This window comes from Sorghum bicolor, chromosome 6, assembly GCF_000003195.3.
Source record: "Sorghum bicolor cultivar BTx623 chromosome 6, Sorghum_bicolor_NCBIv3, whole genome shotgun sequence".
NCBI classification, from domain to species: Eukaryota; Viridiplantae; Streptophyta; class Magnoliopsida; order Poales; family Poaceae; genus Sorghum; species Sorghum bicolor.
In genome coordinates, this window is record NC_012875.2 from 41,399,984 (window position 1) to 41,420,891 (window position 20,908).

Here is a 20,908-nt window from a genome sequence, read left to right on the forward strand (position 1 = left end):
CACCAAAACTCATGGAATTCTGTCAGATAAAACCCTAAGTCTAGATGTTGATTTCATTTGGATCCTTTTCTTTGTTTATTTGATAATTAAATTTGACACTTAAGGACCGTCAACAAACTCCCCCAAGCTTACCTCTTGCTCGTCCCTGAGCAAGGATGAACTCAAGAGTTTCTGCAGTGGTTTCATGCCTTAAAGGTACACACGCATTCAAGCAAGATCTTATCTCTGAGTTAGAATAAACTATTAAGACTTAAAACTTACTCATTTTACCTTTCACCATGGGGCTTGTAACCGTCACTTGTGTCTTGAGCAGTTAAAAGATAGAACGGTCAAGTCAAGCGCCATGTCTTTTATTCTTGATCAGCTATAGCTTTGGAGTTTTTGTAGATTTTCAAATAAAACTCAGAGATTCCTTATATGACTCTCTCAAATCTCTCTTTTGTGGTATTTCTGGATCCTTACCAAGGCAGTAATGGTATATGCCTTCTCTCAAAGTATGTGGTATTTTTGGTATAATGCATAGTGATATTACCTTCTCTCTCACCCTACTCTAATAAGGTTTTGATATCTGGAGCTCATAGGTGGGAGACAGCTAATACATACTTACAAGACATTTATTGCATAGTCAAACCATGGATCTAGAGAAACAAGTCAATAAGTCAAATCAAGATGTGCATGTGTGGCGAATGAATGGTGTATGGTGATGATGGTGATAATAATGGTGACAGTCTAATTCTACTTTTGCTCTTTTGAGGGGATACATACCTTTCTTGCACTTTGAAGCTTTTTGGGGAGAATGAGATGCTCTATATTTTCTTTTTTCTTTCCTCTCAGGTGGGTATCTTGTACCCCTAATTCTACTGTCGGACACTTGTCCATTTTTACCTCTCGTCTCATTTTTTCTTTTCTTTCAAGGTTCCGGGCACTTGCCCCTTTTTATTTCCTCATATTATTATTTTTTTTCTCTTTTTTTTTCTTTCTCTCTTTTTTTAGAGCACTCATCTCCTGAAATAATGTAGCAAGTGGTAGTAACCAAAATAACTGGAGCATTTATTTCACAGGGAATAAAAGGGATAAGAAAATGTTTTTTTGGCTATTCTCTCCCGGATTAGGAGTAGAATAATTTTGGGTAAATCTGGAGATGGAAATGAGTGGATATATGTGGATGGTACTTCAGAGTAGAAGTAGCATGTATGAGTGAACGTGCAAGTGAATCTTGATTTTAACCGCATGACAAGCTCCTAAGGGTCTACACAGCTTGACCACACTCAATGCTCATAAGCAGTAAAAAGTAAATATATGGTTCAAAGTCTAATAAGCATGGTTATATGGCTGTGGTAGGATTTTAAACTCTCATCATACAGGAACTCATCATGTGTTATTTTAAAGATTTTCAAAGATAAAATTCTCCAGAATTCTAGCATCTCTAGGAATAGATAAACAGCAGATCAACCTTCCCATATCATATCCGTTAACGACTTAGACTTTAGATCAATTACTCTTCCCACAAGTTCAGGTTTAGAGCAAATCTTACTTCATAACAGTCATGCCTAAACTTGAGAGAGATTTCAATTTTAAGAACTAGTCATGGCAGAGCAACTATTCATCATTTCCATGTGAGAGCTTATCATAAGGGTTGATAGCAAACTTTATTTATTTATTTATTTAGAAAACTAAGCAAAGATATATATAAAAGCACAAAATCTTTATTTGTGTTTTCATGATTATGCATCTTTTATTATTTGAGTAAAGTATAAACGCGAGTAGAAACACTTAGCTGGATAAATGGGGGTGCTCTCCCCCAAGCTAGATTTTGACGTAATTTCTTCTGATGTAGCTAGCAGAGGTGTATTTGAATGTCGGCAGCACCCTGACATCGATTAGGATGTCCTCCGTCTGCTAGTCTTCTTCGATCCTTGAATTCTGTGGTGCTCAAATAGACAACAAAGCTTTGTGGAACTGGTTAAGTGTTAGCATAAATATCTAGCCTTTATCATGTTGAGCCTCCTCAATAAATGTTATTTATTTAGCAGGATCATGCACTTATTATTTTTATATTTTTATTGTAAGATGAAAACATATTTATTTTATGCCACCACAGTCAATATACCTATGGGTTTTTAAACCACAAGTCTACTCACATGGGGCTTACTATTTTTAACATTTTTATTTTCTTTTCAAGATAGTATGAACCTGATTAACTAAGCAAACTATAGTTGAATAATTGAAAGGAAAAGGATAACTACCAAGTTTACCTCTTGGCAAGGTGTTCGGTGTTTTTAAGTCCTCCGAACGGGACTCCTTGTGTTTTCAGTCGTCCTGGGATTCGCTAGGTGGCGTAGTTGGTGGTTCCGGCGGCGCCTCCTCTTCGTGTATAACTATCTTCTCCCTCCTCACCTGACTCAGTGCTACGGCCTCCTCAAGACAGTTCTGTTCAAGCTGTATGTCTTCAGACCTTATCACTTCTCCTTCGTAGTCTACCCATCCGTCCTTGATGATTTGCCTCCTCTGGTTTCGGTTGCGTTGTCTTCTTCTTGCCCTGACCTGCTTAGAATCTTCAACTATATAGTTAGAATCATTAAAGTAGTGGCGTACCTTCTCAGAGGGGAAGCACATGTGGACTTCTCTGGTTCCAATATAGATAATGGCTTTGATAGTGTTGAGGAATGGTCTTCCAAGGATGATGGGTGGATCGTACTCGTCTTCTCCCATGTCAATGATCTGAAAATCATCTGGAGCTGAATGTATCTTGGTTGTAGGAGCGTGGTTCCATGCAGGAGCTGATAAGTGACTGTGGCCATTGACGTCAGATCCGGTGTCGTAGAGTGTCTTCTGAAAAGAGTATCCATTGATTGTGCACTCGATGCTTGGAACACCAGGGTCGTCTTTCTTGATCAAGAAAGGCGACTTGAGTCGACGATGTTGACCTCTTCCAACAAGGATCCAATGTTTTAAGTCTTTTGGACAAGACTTCTCACAATCTTCGTCCTTTAGGTGCATCATTTGATTAGGTGTGGACCTTGACATCTACACCTCTTGATACGGAGTCACGCATGTTCTTCGCTTGTCCAACAGTTCGAAGTGCGGTGTTGACAATATCCTGCTCAGTATGTTTGTGCTCATAGATCCAAGTCCTTCACTTGGTCGAGTCTGGGAGTTGTAAAACTCCTCCATGTTTTGTTTGAAGTGTACCTATTCATAGAGACAAGGCAGAGATCAAGTGCATGGGCCCTGTTGGTGGAAAACACCAACAGAACCAAAAGTGTATTTGTTCTTCTCTAACCTTAAGCATAGTGTGCAAGACAAAGTTGATGGATCATGAGTGTAGCATTTGTCAAATCACATGGCTCATCCTAATGGAAAGATAATATATCTATATTTATGTTTTGTTTATATCTTCCAAAGATTGAATGTGCAACATTTTAGCTTATATGATTAGGAGTGTGGGATCACGAAGGTAGTACTAAGAACAAAGATTAAAGGACTAAACATGTTGAATTAATTGGGTTGGTTAATTTGGAGTTACAAATCATACATGTTTGTCTCTTTTGTGTATGCCAGAACCAAGGAGAAGCTTATAAAAGCGATAGTCAAGTACCTTAAGATGTTAACTTACTTGAAGAGTGATGGTATAGTATCACCTTGTGGAGGCTTTCCTTTCTTAGCGGTTGTGCATCGTGTTTGTGGCACCCTCCATAGATCATCTCTTTATGATGAATGAGCTATGTCCTTCTTGTGCAAATTGTTAAACTTCATGTGTCTCCTTTATCTCCAATGAGTTTGTATCTCAGGACTTCCCAGGTTGAAAGTTTTCCTGTAGGGGTTAGTCCAACAAAATATCCCATATCTACTATAGCATACTATCGGCTCAAAAATCAACCTAGACACCATGTCTAATTTGATTTAGAAGGGCATTTTAACCTAAGCACCATGCTTAATTTAAAATCCCTTGGAAGTAAGATCATCATTCCTAAACTAAGCACCATGCTTAATTAAGAGATAAATGAAACTATTCCAAACCTAGACATATACTAAAGCAAATAAAGGTAGCATGAGAGCATTTATAGAGATCTACTTAAGTGGAGATGAAGTAGTGTAATTAGTATTTAACAAATTGAGCATGTCTCAAAGGTAAGGACAACCAACATAGCAACATGGCAAATGATGTTTTTATGTAAAGTACTCCCCCAAGCTTGAATTTTGCAAAATTCAAGATTGGATGAATTTAATTCAATGTTGCATGATGATTGGTTGGGCATACCTTGCGCTCGTCATTCCTCGGATCTTCTTGCTCCAATCCTAGAAAGGTTAGTGAAACGAATACCCGAAGGAATATTTCTACAATTATCTTTATATGCTCAATACACAAGGCAATGTTGCAAATAATTAAAAGTTCATATTACGATGTGATAAGTGCTTGTTTTAGGACACTAAGCTTGTCCTTGGGAAACCATCAATCAACTCAACGAGATCTGCAATATTTATTATAGACATATGCATCGACAACCGCCCTTTTAAAGTTTTTATAAATAGAAAGGAAGAGAGGGTTGGAGATCTCAAATGTGGTAAGGTTGGAGAGACCAATTGATTGGGGAGATGTTTTATATGAGCAAGGACTTGGTGAGGTATTTATGAAATAACTTCCATGCTCACTGTTGTTTCTCTCATTCTCAAACTCCAAGGATGATTCTTCATTAATGCTTAAAATTCCTCTAGGATTGTCTCTCAAGTTTGTTTTATCCATCCATTCAATGGTGATAGCACATGGATTTTTAATGCCCTCTAGCCATTGATGTTGCTCTTCTCGATCCTCCTTGTAGTCTTGGTGAATGGAATGTTTAGATAGATTCATAGGATTATCAGGAGTTTCAAGAGCATAGTAGAAATTATTAAGCTCAAGGATGGGTTGGATAGCCGAATTATGGGATTGAAATATTGGGAAATTGGCTATTGAAACTTCCTTTCCTCGTCTGGGAGATGATTCCTTCTCTATCTCTAGGATATTTTTATGAAGACTAGTGCAAGAAGGATGTCCACAAATGAAGACATACCTTCCTTTACTAATAGATAAAGAAAGAAAGACTCTACCAAAGGTTATATGATTAAGACCAATGTGAAAATATCTAGGAAAAACATGGTTTTGTAGGGCTAGGTCTAAACCAGAATTTATAGAAAGATTAACAGATTCCCTAGGTGTAGCTAAAAGTGCATTATCTTCTTGATAAAAAGATAGGACCTTAGCTATAGAAAAAGGTTGGTTTTGACCTATTGCAATCAACTCCGGACATAGATCATAATTAGGGGCAGGACGTGTTGACTCCCATGGTCTATGGCTGGTCTCCGAAGGTGCAAAGAATTCAATAATAGGTATGGAATTTAAGTTATCCATAAAAATAAAAAGATAAAAGAATAAAAGTATAATACAAGATAATAGCAAGACTCAAAGTTATCTCAGCAAACCGTCTTTCTCCCCGGCAACGGCGCCAGAAATGCTTGTTGATATTTGGTAACGCAATAAGGAAATGATCCGCAAGCGCACGGATACCGGTGAGCATTTCACCCGGGAGGTTATCCAGAGTTATCGTATTTATATTTTTACCACTGGGAGAAAGGGTGCATCTAACTAACCAAATCTATTGCTACTATCCCTTTAGGCTACAAAGAATGTTTCTTGATGTGAGTGATGTATAGAGAAGACTGCAACCGTAGTCTCGTTCTAACCTTGGTAAGGATGATCTACTGTTCTATTGGGGAGGCTCACGGAATCTAGACAACACAAAGGATGTTCGACCCGCACCTATAAACCTACCCGTCCTGCTAACAAGATATGGGATACAAAGGTAACTCGGAAATGTCACGTTCCTCGCTACTACCACGGTCCAGCTAGTCAGGGGATATCTATGAGTACCCTAGCCTAAACACCACGTTTACGCTAGCAATGATTACTCTAATACTCAACCGGAAGAGGATTAAAGTAAACTCATAAACCAAAGAACAATAAAACAAGAACTTACTAGAATTAGAAGTCGAATTACTGAAGAATCTTAGAAGCAAGCCTCGGGTTAGGAGACTTGATCCCGCAGGTACAACTCGGACTAGACACCGACAGGCCGGCCTTCCTCCGATCTACACCTCCACTCTATCTCTCTCAATCTAGTAGAAACTAGAAGATCTATTTCTACTTACATTGGTTGCTAAGCCTAAAAAGAAATATTATTTAGAGAAGAGGTTTTCCTTCGAGGGCACCCCTCAATCTCTATGATAACTTCTTGTCTTCTCCAGGGGCCAGGGGGGTCTCCTTATATAGTCCTCCTCCTCTATGCGCTTTTGGGTCGGTAGGCGAGGTGGTACTATGTTTTCCTTGATCCAATAGGTCGGTGGAACATCCCGTGCGAAGAGAGTCCCGATTGCAATCCAACAGGGGGCGGGCACCCAGGTCATCAGGGCGGGCGCCCTGGGCCTGGCCCCTTTCAGCCTCCGCTTCCTTCCCGTGGCTTCTAGAGTCTTCTAGATGGTAGAAAATTGCATGGTGCGTTGATATCTCTATGTAATCCTGACATGTGGGTCTTTCTTCCTTATTTCCTGATAACCCCCTGCAGAAATAGACAAACACCAAAACTCGTGGAATTCTGTCAGATAAAACCCTAAGTCTAGATGTTGATTTCATTTGGATCCTTTTCTTTGTTTATTTGATAATTAAATTTGATACTTAAGGACCATCAACAATGCCCTAGCGATGCAGGCGTCTTGCCAAGCGCGAGAAAGAAGGCTAGGAATGGGAGTGGGAGGGTGTTTCTGTTATTTTTCTAGATTTTCTGATTTGGTTCAACTAGTGGGATAGTTGTTATCAGAGGTCCAACTAATAATTAGGTAGTCCACTATCTATACATGTTTGGGTCCAAAAGAGATTATTATTACTAGTAGATAACTACTATCTCCGAGGATCCAAATAGGGCCTTAGCCATGGCTCAAAAAAAAGCCAACTCGTTAGTCCATATATGTTTGGATTCTAAACTAATTATGAGCCCTTTCTGTTTCTCTTTCCTCATCTACCCCTTCCCCTTATTACTCTCCTTTCTCCTCTCTATAGTCAACATCTACCCCTTCTTTTCTTTCCATCGTGATGATGCGCTCGCAGCGTGTGGGTCATGGCGACCGAGTCAAGCACTATTTGACTCCCTGCTGTGAGTGTGGATCTAGGCTACCTCGACGAGGTTGAACTTGTCGTCACTGAGATGGATGATGACATAATCGTGCCTTGCTCCACGTAGCGAGGCCGAGCTCGTCACTGATGAGATGGACAGTGACCTGGCAATGGCTTGCTCCGCTCCAATGGCACCGTTGTCGTCATGGTCGTGGCTGGGTTCCACATGACCGACAACGAGATCCAGATGGGGTTGTGCGACCAGAGGAAGAGGAGGGAGAGACGCGGAGGATCTACACATTCGGGAGGAGACAGGGTTCAGGGGTACAGGCAAATTTTTCCCAATGCTCGAAAATTGCCCTTGATAGCTAGGTTTTATGGACCAGTGAGCTAACAACTAGTTGGAGCTTTGGCTAAACTTTATCCCACCTGTTAGTTCTCCTGTTTAGGTCCTAGAGGGCTAAAGTTTAGCAACTAGTTATTAGCCCAAGAGATGAAAATATATCCTTATACTTAGAATATATTGGATGGACCATGACTTTGAAAGGTCCTTGTTTGGTTTTGGTAATTGAGTGACAACTTAGGTGAACTAATAGTGTTTATGTGAGATACACAGGAGATTAGTCCACAGGTGATGATATGATGATGGAGGAGCTCATTGCACATGAGACATGACATGGAGTCATGTGACCAAGGTGGAGAAGATCAATATGAAGCTTGGATCGATGGACCGGTTGCAAGAGTGAAGGGCAAGTCAGAGGCTTTGAAGTGAGGGACCGCTTGTGACGGTGAAGCTTGAGCAAGACTTGGCACCGATGGACCGAGGCAACGGTGAAGAGCAAGTGAGGTCAAGATCGATGAACCAATACGGTCACGTGATGATATGAAGTGGATCATATCTTTTGGTGATTGGTTGGTGCATGTGTTGCATCAACATTAGAAAGAGATGGAATGGAAAGCGCAAGGCAAAGGTATAACCTAGGGCTTTTCCCCACCGGTCATAGGTGTGTAGAGAAGTTTATGACTGGATTTAGGATAGATGGCCGTACTATCAAGAGGGGCAAACTTGTTTGCATATCGGTCATCTAGTGCCACTTGAGCGATCTAACTTTGCATACGTGTTAGGATCGAGTGGCATGGCAAGTTGAGAGGCTAACTCCTTTGGAAAAATGTTTGTGAAAATGCTAACACACATGCACGTGGTGGTTTACACTTGGTGGTGTTGGCACATTTTCAAAGGAGGTGGAGTTCCTAAGGTTGAGAGGGGTGTGGGTTCCTCTCTCCCTCCCGCCGACCCGACAATACACCAGGCGCTAAAGGCCAGCGTCCGGTGCCTCCACGCAGTGCGTCCACTCGCGACTTCTCTAAGTTTCCCACCGGCGCAATAGAAAATATGCACTTAATTTTCTCAAAAGCGCTTTTGAGAAAATTAAGTGCATATTTTCTATTGCGCCGGTGGGAAACTTGGAGAAGTCGCGAGACCGGACGCACTGCGTGGAGGCACCGGACGCTGGCCTTTAGCGCCTGGTGTATTGTCGGGTCTGTCCAAAGTGCACCGGACGCACCGGAGTGAGTCCGGTGCTCAGCGTCCGATGTGCGGGCGTTTTGGCGACCCTCTCTGCGTATGAGTCCGGTGAGCACCAGATGCTCAGGGTGCGTCCGGTGGCTCACGTTCGGTGACCCTGCGAGTTTGCGGAGCTCTCTGCGCACGGGTCCGGTGTGCACCGGACGCATCCGGTGTGACGCAGTAGAGCATCCGGTGGTGCTGTGCAGGCGCGTGTGCGTAGTAGCCGTTGGCGGCAACGGTCGAGTTCAAACGGCTAGTGACACATGGCTGACGCCTCAGCACCGCACGCTGGGGGTTGAGCGTCCGGTGGCTCCCTGTGAGCGTCCGGTGCCAACGTGTTTTACCCAGTGAAGGGGCAACGGCTAGTTTAGCCCTTGGAGCTATAAATAGAAGTGGTGGCCGGCCTTGGGTCGGTGCTGAGCACCCTTGGGACTTAGTGTCTTTGCTTGGGAAGTGCTAGGAAAGCCTCTAACTCACTTGTGCTTGCAAGAGTGCGAATAAATAGCGAGTGAGTGATTCTAGTACATTGCATTGAGAGATTGCATCGAGTGGCACTAGGTGTTCGTGTTGCAAGCCGGTGTTCTTGTTACTCTTGGAGGTTGCCACCTCCTAGACGGATTGGTGGCTTGTGACTCCGTCGAAGCACGCAAGAAGATTGTGAGGTGCTCCGGAGAAGAGATTGTGAGGGGTACGGTGCTCACCCTGTGGGGATCGCGAAGAGCAACTCTAGTTGAGCGAGACGTGAAGAGCGACAAGTGGTCCGGCCGGGTCAAGTACTAGAGCTTGTGGTAAGCACTCCACATGGGAGAGTGTGACTTGCGGGTCACCACTAGCAAGAGGACCGGCGACAACCTTGGAGCTTGTCTCAACAGGGACGTAGCTTGGTGGCAACCAAATGAACCTCGAGAGAAAATCATCGTGTCAACATTGTTCTTCCCGTTGGTTTACAAGTCCCTATCACAAGCTTGTTATTACATTCATATACTTATGCTTGTGTAGTTGCTCTTGTATTTAGTTAGCTTGTGTAGCTTGCTAGTTATCTTCTTGCTTGTGTAGCTAGAAGTAGTTCCCTTGCGTGACTAATTTGGTTTGTGTAACCTTGTTAGTCACATTGCTTAGTTTGTGTAGCTAAGTAAGTTGCACTCTCTAATTTGGCATTAGTTGCCTTGTTATTGAGCTTGCTAGTGAGCTTAGGCTTTGTGCGCTTTGCCTCACTAGTTTGAGTAGGAGCTTCCCCGGTTTGCAAAGTACTAGTTGCATAGGTTTGTGTGACCTTGCTCCTAGAATTGGTTAGGTGAGCTTTTGCTAAGGTAGCACCTTGCTTGCTTGTTTAGGATCTTTTCAAGGTGCTAGAGAACTTAGATAGATGGGTGTAGTCTTGGCTAGACCGATAGTTTTAATTCCGCATTTGTTTCGGTTAGTCGACGTAATATTTTTTAGAAAGGACTATTCACCCCCCTCTAGTCTTCCATCTCGCCCCTTTAGACTTGTAAAATCATAGGAAAATAAGAGTTGGTATTGTTGCAACACGTAGCACTTTTGTGTCAAGCATATGAAAAATATGCTCCAAAAGTGCATGAGCCTAGTCGAAACAAAGGATAGATAGGCCTAGTGGAAGCAAAGGATAGATAGAGAGTGACAATAATAATGCTACAAACAGTTACAACTCTAATGATGTAAAAGAAACCACACATATATGTGGGAGATAGACTATACTTAAAGTAGTATGGTAGGCAGCTTAATCATGTAACATATGATGAGAGGACTAATCGAGAAAGGAAGAATTTACCTTTTGTATCAACCTTTTATCCATGTTTGATGATATTTTTTACCTATTTTAATATTTTTATGAAAGCTTTGTTAACCTAAAGAAACTTGATGTATAAGCCTATAGGGAATTTTGTTGTTTAGGTTAGCTACTTGGCTGCAGATTGCCAACTAGAACCCTCAACTCCACAGGTTTATGGAATAGCCAAATGACCACATGAATTTTCACCTTTTCATAGAAAAATGTTAAAAGATTTGTTAAGGCGATACATGTCAACAATGATAAAGGACAGTGGGGTGGATGTTGTTTCTCACCACCGTCACTGTTCTTTAGCATTTGAAAATCGGTATTACTAACAGATAGCATATAGCTCTTTTATGGAAGCAACGCCAAAAGACTATGTATAGACGATTAAGCATACCTTTAATTCGAGTTAGGGTGTATAACAAGGGATGGTTTCTTTGAGCTGGTGAAAGAGGTTTAGGAGTATGAAAATAGGGGTGAATCACCCATGAAACTATGGCAAAATAAAACTAGAAGACCGTGACATTTCTTTAGAGGATGAGCTAGAAGTTTAGTTTCCCAAAACAAGAAACATAAATTAAATTTGTTGGCTAAGGTAGATGCCATCAACAGAAAGGCGGAGACAAGTTTGATGTCACCTCAAGAGGAGGAGCTTCAACATCATCTCATAGGGCAATTAACTAAGTTGCTAAGGGAGGAGATCTATTGGCTCCAACGATCAAAAGCAACAAAGTTGTTGCAAGGGGATGATAATGCTAAGTATTTCCATATGGTGGCAAATGGGAGACATAGGAAAAATGTACAATTAAAACAGAAACAAGAAATTATTATTAGGGATGCGAACTTGAAAGAGTATATAACTTAATATTGTAGATGATTGTTTGGACCTCATATATAGAATTCTTTCTCAATGAATGAGACTTTAAGGCATGACATACCTCAAGTGTCGGGGGAGAAGAATATTGGTGGCTCCATTCAATGAGGAGGAGGTTAAAATGGTAGTCTTGGATATAGAACATAACAAGGCACCTAGTCTGGAATGGTTTTCTCCCTGAATTCTTCCAATTCTTTTGGAAGGTTGTGAAGCCAGATTTGATGAGCCTTTTTTATGAATTCCATGCTGGGAGGTTGCATGTTCATAGTTTAAACTTTGGGGGTAAATCTAAGATTAATGTTGAGATCTAGATACAACAATACAGGCATATATGTCTTTTAAATATGACCTTCAAGTTTTTTATGAAAGTGATAAACAATAGAATTTTGAAAGTAGCTGGTAGGATGAAAGGACCATCATAGACAACCTTTATTCCAGGTCCCCATATAACGGAAGGAGTTGTCATCTTACATGAAACAATCCATGAGTTACATAGAAAAAACAAAATGGTGTGATCTTAAAACTAGACTTCAAAAAAGCATACGATAAACTAGAGTGACCTTTTATACAACAAGTCCTCAAAACAAAAAGATTCTCACCAACTTGATGTGAATGGATTTCAAAAGTCATGACTAGAGAGAATGTTGCAGTAAAGATCAATGATAATGTAGGCCATTATTTCAAAACAAGGAAAATAGTGCATCAGGAGGATCCATTATCTCCAATCATGTTTAATATAGTGGTTGACATGCTAGTTATCCTTATTTCACGAGCTAAAGAGGTTGAAGAAATCCAAGGGGTTGTTTTGCATTTGGTAGATGATAGACTTTCAGTCCTTCAATACGCGGATGACACTATTATCTTTACGGATAATGATCTAGAGAAGGTCAAAAACTACATGAAGCTCTTGCTTTATGCTTTTGAGCAGTTATCAGGACTCAAGATCAATTTCTATAAGAGTGAATTGTTTTGCTACGGAGTAGCCAAAGCCAATCAAAATGCGTATGCACAATTTTTTGGGTGTATATGTAGGGTCGCTCTCGTTTAGATACCTAGGAATTCCTATGCACCATAGAAAACTCGTGAACAAGGACTCAAAATATATTGAAGAAAGATTTCAAAAGAGATTGAGGTGTTGGAGGAGTAAGATGTTGTCGGTAGGAGGGTAGACTTGTTCTAATTAATTCTGTTATGAGTAGTCTTCCTATGTTCATGATGTCCTTTTTTAAAATACCTAGAGAGGTTTTGAAGAAGTTAGATTATTTTTAGATCATAGTTTTTGGGCAGAGTGATGAACACAAAAATATATATATAAATTAACTAAGTGGGAGGTAGTATGTACACTAAAGGACCAAGGAGGGTTGAGAGTCCTCAATTTAGATGTTCACAATAAGTGTCTCCTAAGCAAATACTCAATCCATCCCAAACTATAAGATGTTTGACTTTTCTAAAACCAAGTTTGACCATTCGTCTTATTCAAAATTTTCTGCAAAATATCACTTTTTTGCCGTGGCTTAGTTTATTAATAAAAGTTCTACAAGAATGACTTAAATTTAACTATATTTGCACAAATTTTTTGAATAAGACGAATGGTCAAACTTGAAGTTAAAAAAGTCAAACAACTTATAATTTGGAATGAAGGGAGTAGCTTTTAAATTGATAAATGGAGATAGGGTTTGGCAACAATTGCATAGGAATAAATATTGAAGAGATAAAACTTTGACACAGGTTCAATACATGCCAAGAAACTCACAGTTTTGGGCTAGACTCACAATGTTTTGCTAGCCAAACTTGGTTTGGGAACTGAACCAATTACAACAAGATAATTTTTATTCTCAAACATGAAGTTTGGCAAATTTAAAGATACTATATCAGAGGAGATGACGTAAGCTAAATTGCCAATGCACACCACGGCGGGACCTCAAGATTAACTAATATATGAGCACACTTTTTCTGCATCCCCCTGCATTACTTTTATAGAGTGCCCTGGTTCTTGACGTACACAGAATCTGTCCCCTTTTCCTCCCATTATATCCGGACGTGATGGAATCCAGCGTAACATTTGGGCGTTGCTGTCAATCTCAGGTGAGCAGCCTCTATCAAATATTGTTTAATTTCCACGATGTGACAATTGACATGGCGCTTTAGTTAAATTATGTGGCATATTACTACATAGGAATATAGGATAGAAGCAAGCAAGCGTCCATTGTATTTCCAATACATCATTGCTAACATGCCGACGAATACGATGTACTAAGATCCAAATCCACGGTAATTAATTTGGGGTGAATTAGCAAGCTTCGAAACGTGTCCCGATTGCAGTACCGAGAGATAGTATAAATTTTCTGTTGTTGTTTCCCGCTGCAGATGGCAAAGTATATATAAAAGGTTAAGGCCTTGTTTACTTCTAATCTTACGGCACATATATATGGAGCATTAAATATAGATAAAAAATAAGATATCGAATTGTTCAATTTGTCTGTAATTTGCGAGACGAATCTTTTGAGTCTAGTTAGTCCATGATTAAAGAATATTTGTCAAATACAACAAAAATGCTACAATGTCTATTTTGTAAAAAATATTGCAACTAGGGCCATGTTTAGTTCCGGAAGGAAAAAATTCCGCGACACTGTAGCACTTTCGTTTGTTTGTGGTAATTATTGTCTAACCATGGACTAACTAGGCTTAAAAGATTCGTCTCGTAAATTTCGACTACACTATGTAATTAGTTTGTATTTTCGTTTATATTTAATACTCTATGCATGCGTCTAAAGATTCGATGTGATGGAAAATCTTGAAAAAATTTAGATTTTGGGTTGGAAGTAAACAAGGCTTAGGTGAAAAATTTTGAGTTTGGCTATTGTAACACTTTAGTTTGTATTTGATAATTATGTCTAATCATAGACTAACTAAACTCAAAAGATTCGTCTCATAAACTATGAGTAAATTATACAATTAGTTATTTTTTTATTTATGTTTAATGATTTATGTATGCGTTTAAAGATTCAATATGACAGAGAATTTATTTAATTATTTATTTTTTGGATTTTGGAGTGAACTAAATGAGGCAAGGCCTAAAACTTAAAAGAGACACAGACACTCCACCCGAATCATTGAACGATACGTGTGTATGAGATGGCAACAGGGACGTTCCCCGACAGGGAACCGGAGTATATTCTCAATCTGCGACTGCGACAATGTAAATTACTCCTATAGTCCTATATCACATTGTTTAAGCCATGCCCATGCGGTCATGCCCCACGTACTTTAGTTGGACCTGTAGATAATAACTATCTCACTAGCTGAATAAAGTCAGATAATAGCAGCTAATAATTATCTTAGCAACATTTTTCATTAGTTATGTATTTAAACGCTCTCCAGCTAATAGGTACTCCCTTCATCCCAAATTATAAGATATTTGAATTTTTTGATTCCAAATTTGATCGCTCGTCTTTTCAAAAAAATTATACAAATATAGTCAAATTTAAATCATTCGTGAAGAACATTGATTAATGAATCAATCCACGACAAAAGAAATAATATTTTGTACAAATTTTGAATAAGACGAGTCGTCAATGTTGGTGTCAAAAAAGTCAAACGTCTTTGAGATGGATTGAGTAACTAATAATTAGCTAGCTAATACGTATATTAGATATGAGCTTTCAGCCAGCTAACTATTAGCAAATAATGATTTTAAACAGGGTCTTAATAGAAATTGGGTTGGCTTCATACTGTTCCATCCAATATTTTTTTAAAAAAAAATACAAAGGAGAAATATAATCAAGTACAGCTCCGCGCTAGCTTGTACGTATAGAACGAAGAAGTAAATATATAACAAGTCACCGAAGACCAGCTGTTGGAGAGCTGGAAGAGACGGCAATCGCAAGGAAATACGTACAAGACTAGATGAGAGTGAAACATAAGAAAAAACCCCAATGGCCAGTGGTGACAACCAGATGACTCCATTTTACGTCGATGACTGCGATGACTGTATATCATATACTCCATCGGTCTCACAAATAAATACATTTCTTTAACTATTACGATTTATATTTGACTATTCGTCTTATTTAAATTTTTATATAAATAATAAAATAAATAAATCATTATAAAAATATATCTAACAATAAAATAAGTCATGAAAAAATAAATAATATTTATTAAAATTTTTTGAATAAGACAAACGGTAAAACATGAATCATAGAAGTCAAAGAAATACAATTATTTGGGGGATGGAGAGAGTAGTACATATCAGATGGTCAAGTAATAGGGGATTATAAGTTCCTCGTTAAAATAAACAAGAAAAGGATAGATCATGATCTTTTGGAATTGACAAGAAAAAATGCCCGAAAGGAGATTCTGGCAGAAACTGCCAAGAAATTGAAAAAAGGTTCAGTCTGACGATGATGGCTGTTGCGTAGAACCTAGTTGTTGCCCTAAACGGAAACTTGGAGGGCCTACCGATGTAGGAGGTAGGTTATGGTTACAGGTGCTCGCGAATAATATATTTCAGCTGCTAAAAGAAATATCTTTTAATCTGTACCGTATAAGAATGGCCTAAATGATGAAAGAAACGGGCCATATTTTGCATCTAAAAAATGGGGATATGAAGGATTCGGGCCTTCAGCCATGTTATCTGTTTTGGAGCAGCACCTTGTTGGGTGGGGCCTCAGCCCATTCATGAATAATAATAATAAACACTTAAACGGGCCTGAGCCTTGGCGCAGCACATTCATGCTGTGGAAAGAAAACGGGTGCTACAGCTACTTTTCCTACGGCGGCCATGTAAGGACGTGTATGTATAGGGGAAAAACGAAGATGAAACCAATAGGAATGAGAGAGTGTTTCTGAATTCAGCCCAGAACATACAATCTCTTAATCCAACTCCAGACCAACAAGGTCCATTGGCCACTGGCCCAAGTTCTCTCCTACCAGGACCCTATCGTACAGACACAGACAGACATGCACGAAGAAGGAAGATAGAAATAATCTGGTGACCGAAGTATATATATATATATATATATATATATATATATATATACTTGTATTTATTGTATATATATACAAGGTTGGAACGAATACAGTTGAATATACCCAATACTGTAACAAGTATATATATATAATTAACTAAGCTCAAAAAAATTTTCGTCAACTAAAAAGTATCTCGCGGATTCCATGGCGGCCGGGGCACGCGCACGTACGGGCGAAATTATTTGGGGGCTCGCGGCAGACGTCGTCGGCGTCTCCGACCGGCGGATGTGCCAGCGGCGGCTCCGGGCAATTTCGTTTCGTCGTCTGCGGCGGCCCTGTGGGTTCGTTTGGAGACGGGGAAACGGCCGGGCGGGAGGGAGGATGTATGGGCGCAGCGTCGCCGTCACGGTTGTTGTCCGCGCACACGTCGTCATCGGCTGAGACTCCCGTGTCCCCCCCCCCCCCCCCACCCCCTCCCTCTCTCTCTCTCATGCACATCAACAACTAGAGCTAGCTAGCTCACTTTGTTGATAGCGATTTGGGCCTTGTTTAGATTATCCAAAATTCAAAAAATTTTCAAGATTCTTCGAATCTTATAGCACATGTAAAAACACTGAATATAGATTAAAAATAATTAACTATATAATTTACCTGTAATTTCCAAACCGAATTTTTTAAATCTAGTTACTTCGTTCTAAGGCTTTGGGTGGGATGGAGACCACGCGCCGGGGCGGCTGGGCTATATACCTCAGGTGTATCTCTCTCGCGTGCTGCCTCTGCGTCAAACTGTCCAAGAGTGAGTGAGACGTATCGATGATGGGCCTCGATCGACACATGCAACTGGCCGTCACCGGTCGGTCTCCACCGTGCGCTCCGTCGTCGTCGTCCCGGGGAGCGAGCGAGCCCGGCCGGCCAGTTGCATGGGCTGGTCAGGCAGGGACAAAAGTGCCCGGCGACTTTGACGAGCTGCCCAGCGGCCCAGTCCACAAGTGGGCGGAGGGAGACACTTGCACAAGTGGGACCGGCTACATACGGTGCGTGTCACGTGTGGCCCGTGTCGTAGGCGCTGCTTGATTTCGTTGGCATTGGGCAAAAGGTTAACATAGATCATCTGATCATACAAACTCTTTCTATGGTTCCAACAAAGAGGTATTGTTCTAACCAAAGATAACTTAGTTTAGACAAAGTCAGGACGGGAGCAAAAAAATGTGTGTTTTCAATTTGGTATTTCAACATACTATCCTACCAAATTTGCTAAAAGCATAAAAATCATCCTCCAACAACTCCTTATCTCAACTTGCTAAATTTCCCAAGTTGCTATCCAGAGGTTTCTACTGCCGAGATTTGTCAAGTTGCTATCCCGAGCGCAACTTGTTGGAGACACATATTCTTTTACCAAGTGAGCGGGTCTCATCTGTCATCCTCTATTTTTACCAAGTGAGAATAGCAACTTATTGGAGACACATTCTTTTTTCTTTTGCTAAATAAATTAGCAACTTGCTATTAATCAAGATTTGACAAGTGAATTTTACCAAGTTGTTGGAGATGCTCTAAGGACAACACAATTGGACAAGACAACTCTTGTTTGATTGCTTTTAGCCAAGGAATTGATGGATGATATATTGGTAGCTTTATTACAAAGGTTTTGTTGTAGATAAATAAGGGTTTTCTTGTGGTATCCCCGAATGATTGTCAGCCATTCCTTTAACTAGATCAAATGTTTGATATTATCTATCACTTTCTAAGATGTAACAGACTAAATATATAATTATTTAATTTTTAGTTTTGTAAATTAGGATTAATTAGGAAATTTTTAGATATAATTTATTTTTCTAGATGCATGCATGACCTATTTAGATATGGTAAATCCCTTTATTTTGCAACTTTGGATATGACATAATTTTATTAGCATTATCTTTTTATTTGGCCGTGACATCTATGCAATAATTTTATTAGCTTTATTAGTCTAGTTTTTATCTCATAGCCAGCAAGTTGAACGGGGCCAGCCGGAAGCAAAGCAGGCGCACGACGCTACAGAAGAGCCCCAATGCTCTAGGAGAAATAACTCCCGAAGCTCCTCATTAAATTTCCAAATAAGGGCCAGAAACTCGTTAAACTCCCAACGGCTTCATAATTGGTTTGAGTGGCAAAACTTTTCATGTACCGCACCGCGTGCATCGCGTCGGTCACTGCATAACACGGCCACACCTCTTCTCAACTTTCTCAATGTATAACAACACATATAAGTTGAGTCAACAACTAGTCAATATTCCATACTTCCTGCATACCCATAAAGGAAGTCCTTTAAGATAACGACACGGTCTTCAAAATCTAACTTTAACTCTTTATTTTTATAAAAATATTTATCAAAAAGTGGTATATGTATAGTTTTATGAATGTATTTTTTAAGATAAATTTATTCATATGATTTTCGTATTTTTAAATTCAACAATTTAAAAGTTATTCATGATATGAATATAGAGGGAGTATGAGACTAAATAATATCACGTACATTATTTAATACAGGCTATAGAATTTATTTGTTTTAGTTAGATAACAAATGAGCTTGACCCACACTAAATCTAACAGTAGGTCGGCGAAGTGGACTGTACGTGGAGTGTAGGTGCAAGTGCAAGGTGTTGCATAAAGTTAGAACGAACGACATCAATTCGAGAAATGAAGTGGTTATTTCTTTTTTTTAAAAAAAAAAACCTTCGTCAAAGTTGAAGAATTTTGAGTTAAAAGGAGCTAAAAAATGTTATCTGCTGGAACCAGGACAGGAGAGCACTAGGGTACAAAAGTGAGGCCTTGTTTAGGGCCTGTTTAGATTGGGAACGAAAATTTTTTGGGTGTCACATCGGATGTGTCGGAAGGATGTCGGGAGGGGTTTTTAGAAACTAATAAAAAAACAAATTACATAGCTCGTCAGGAAACTGCAAGACAAATTTATTAAGCATAATTAATCTGTCATTAGTATATATGGGTTACTGTAGCACTTAAGGCTAATCATGGAGTAACTAGGCTTAAAAGATTCGTCTCGTGATTCTTAACTAAACTGTGTAATTAGTTTATTTTTTTATCTACATTTAATGTTTCATGCATGTGTCCAAAGATTCGATGGGATGGATGAAAAAATTTTGGGTAGGGAACTAAACAGGGTGTTAGTTCCCAAATCTTTAGACGCTTTGTCAGATTTTCCGTCACATCAAATCTGTAGACGCATGCATGAAGTATTAAATATAGACGAAAATAAAAACTAATTGCACAGTTTGGTCGAAATTGACGAGACGAATATTTTGAGTCTAGTTTGTACATGATTGGATAATATTTGTCAAATACAAACGAAAATGGTACTATTCCTATTTTGCAAAAAAATTTGAAACTAAACAAGGCTTGAATTGAGGCCTTGTTTAGTTCGCAAAAATTTTCAAGATTCCCCGTCACATCGAATCTTTGGTCGCATGCATAAAGCTTTAAATATAGACGAAAATAAAAACTAATCACACAGTTTACCTGTAATTTGTGAGACGAATCTTTTGAGTCTAGTTACTCCATGATTGAATAATGTTTGTCAAATAAAAACGAAAATGCTACGGTAGCCAAAAACCCAAATTTTTCCCGATTAAACCAGGCCTGAATCGAGGGGAAAAAAATCACGGGTGACCATGAGTTTTCCACCCTACTTCCCCCGTGATTATGAGAGCAGGACCAACGGCAACGGAAGGCGATCGAAGTGAAAGTTTAGCTGAAAGCAAAGCAGTCGAGTGGGATCGGTCACGATGATATGTTGATATGTTTGACTCATCAGTCTCGCGCTTTGTCCGCATCTGCTTGCAGTCAAAGGTGCATGCACGCACGCCAGCCGCAGCATCAGCAAGCTGATCCGCTGGGCCCCTTGCACGAGCATTGCATGCAGTTTCGCAGTCGTCGTCGGCCGATGGGAATCGGAACCCGGAATGAACCATCCTTTCCTGCGGATTCTGTGCGGTCCCTCCCTCGCCCGGGTCCGGGCACAATTATTTGGGTGTCGACGTACGACGACACGGTACCGGCCGTATCTCTTATGCCTTGTTTACCAAAAATTTCTAGATTTTTCGTTAAATTGAATCTTTAAACATAAGTATAGCGTATTAAATATAGATAAAAAAGATAATTAACTATACAATTTGCTAGTAATTTGCGAAACAAATTTTTCAAACTTAGTTTATAATTAAATAATAATTATCAAATACAAACGAAAGTTACAGTAGTCCGAACTAATACGTAATACTTTCGTTTAGATCATTTTTTTATTTTGACACCGTAATACTTTCGTTTTTATTTAACAAACATTGTTCAATTATGAAGTAACTAGGTTTAAAAAATTCGTGATTTACAAGCAAACTGTGTAATTAGTTTTTATTTTTATCTATATTTAATGCTCCATGCATGTGTCGCAAGATTCGATATGACGAGAAATCTTGAAAAAATTTTGGTTTTTAGGATGAACTAAACAAGGCCTTAACATCAATCTATTCACCAATACGTAAGTATATTGAACGTTGTACATAGAACGTGATA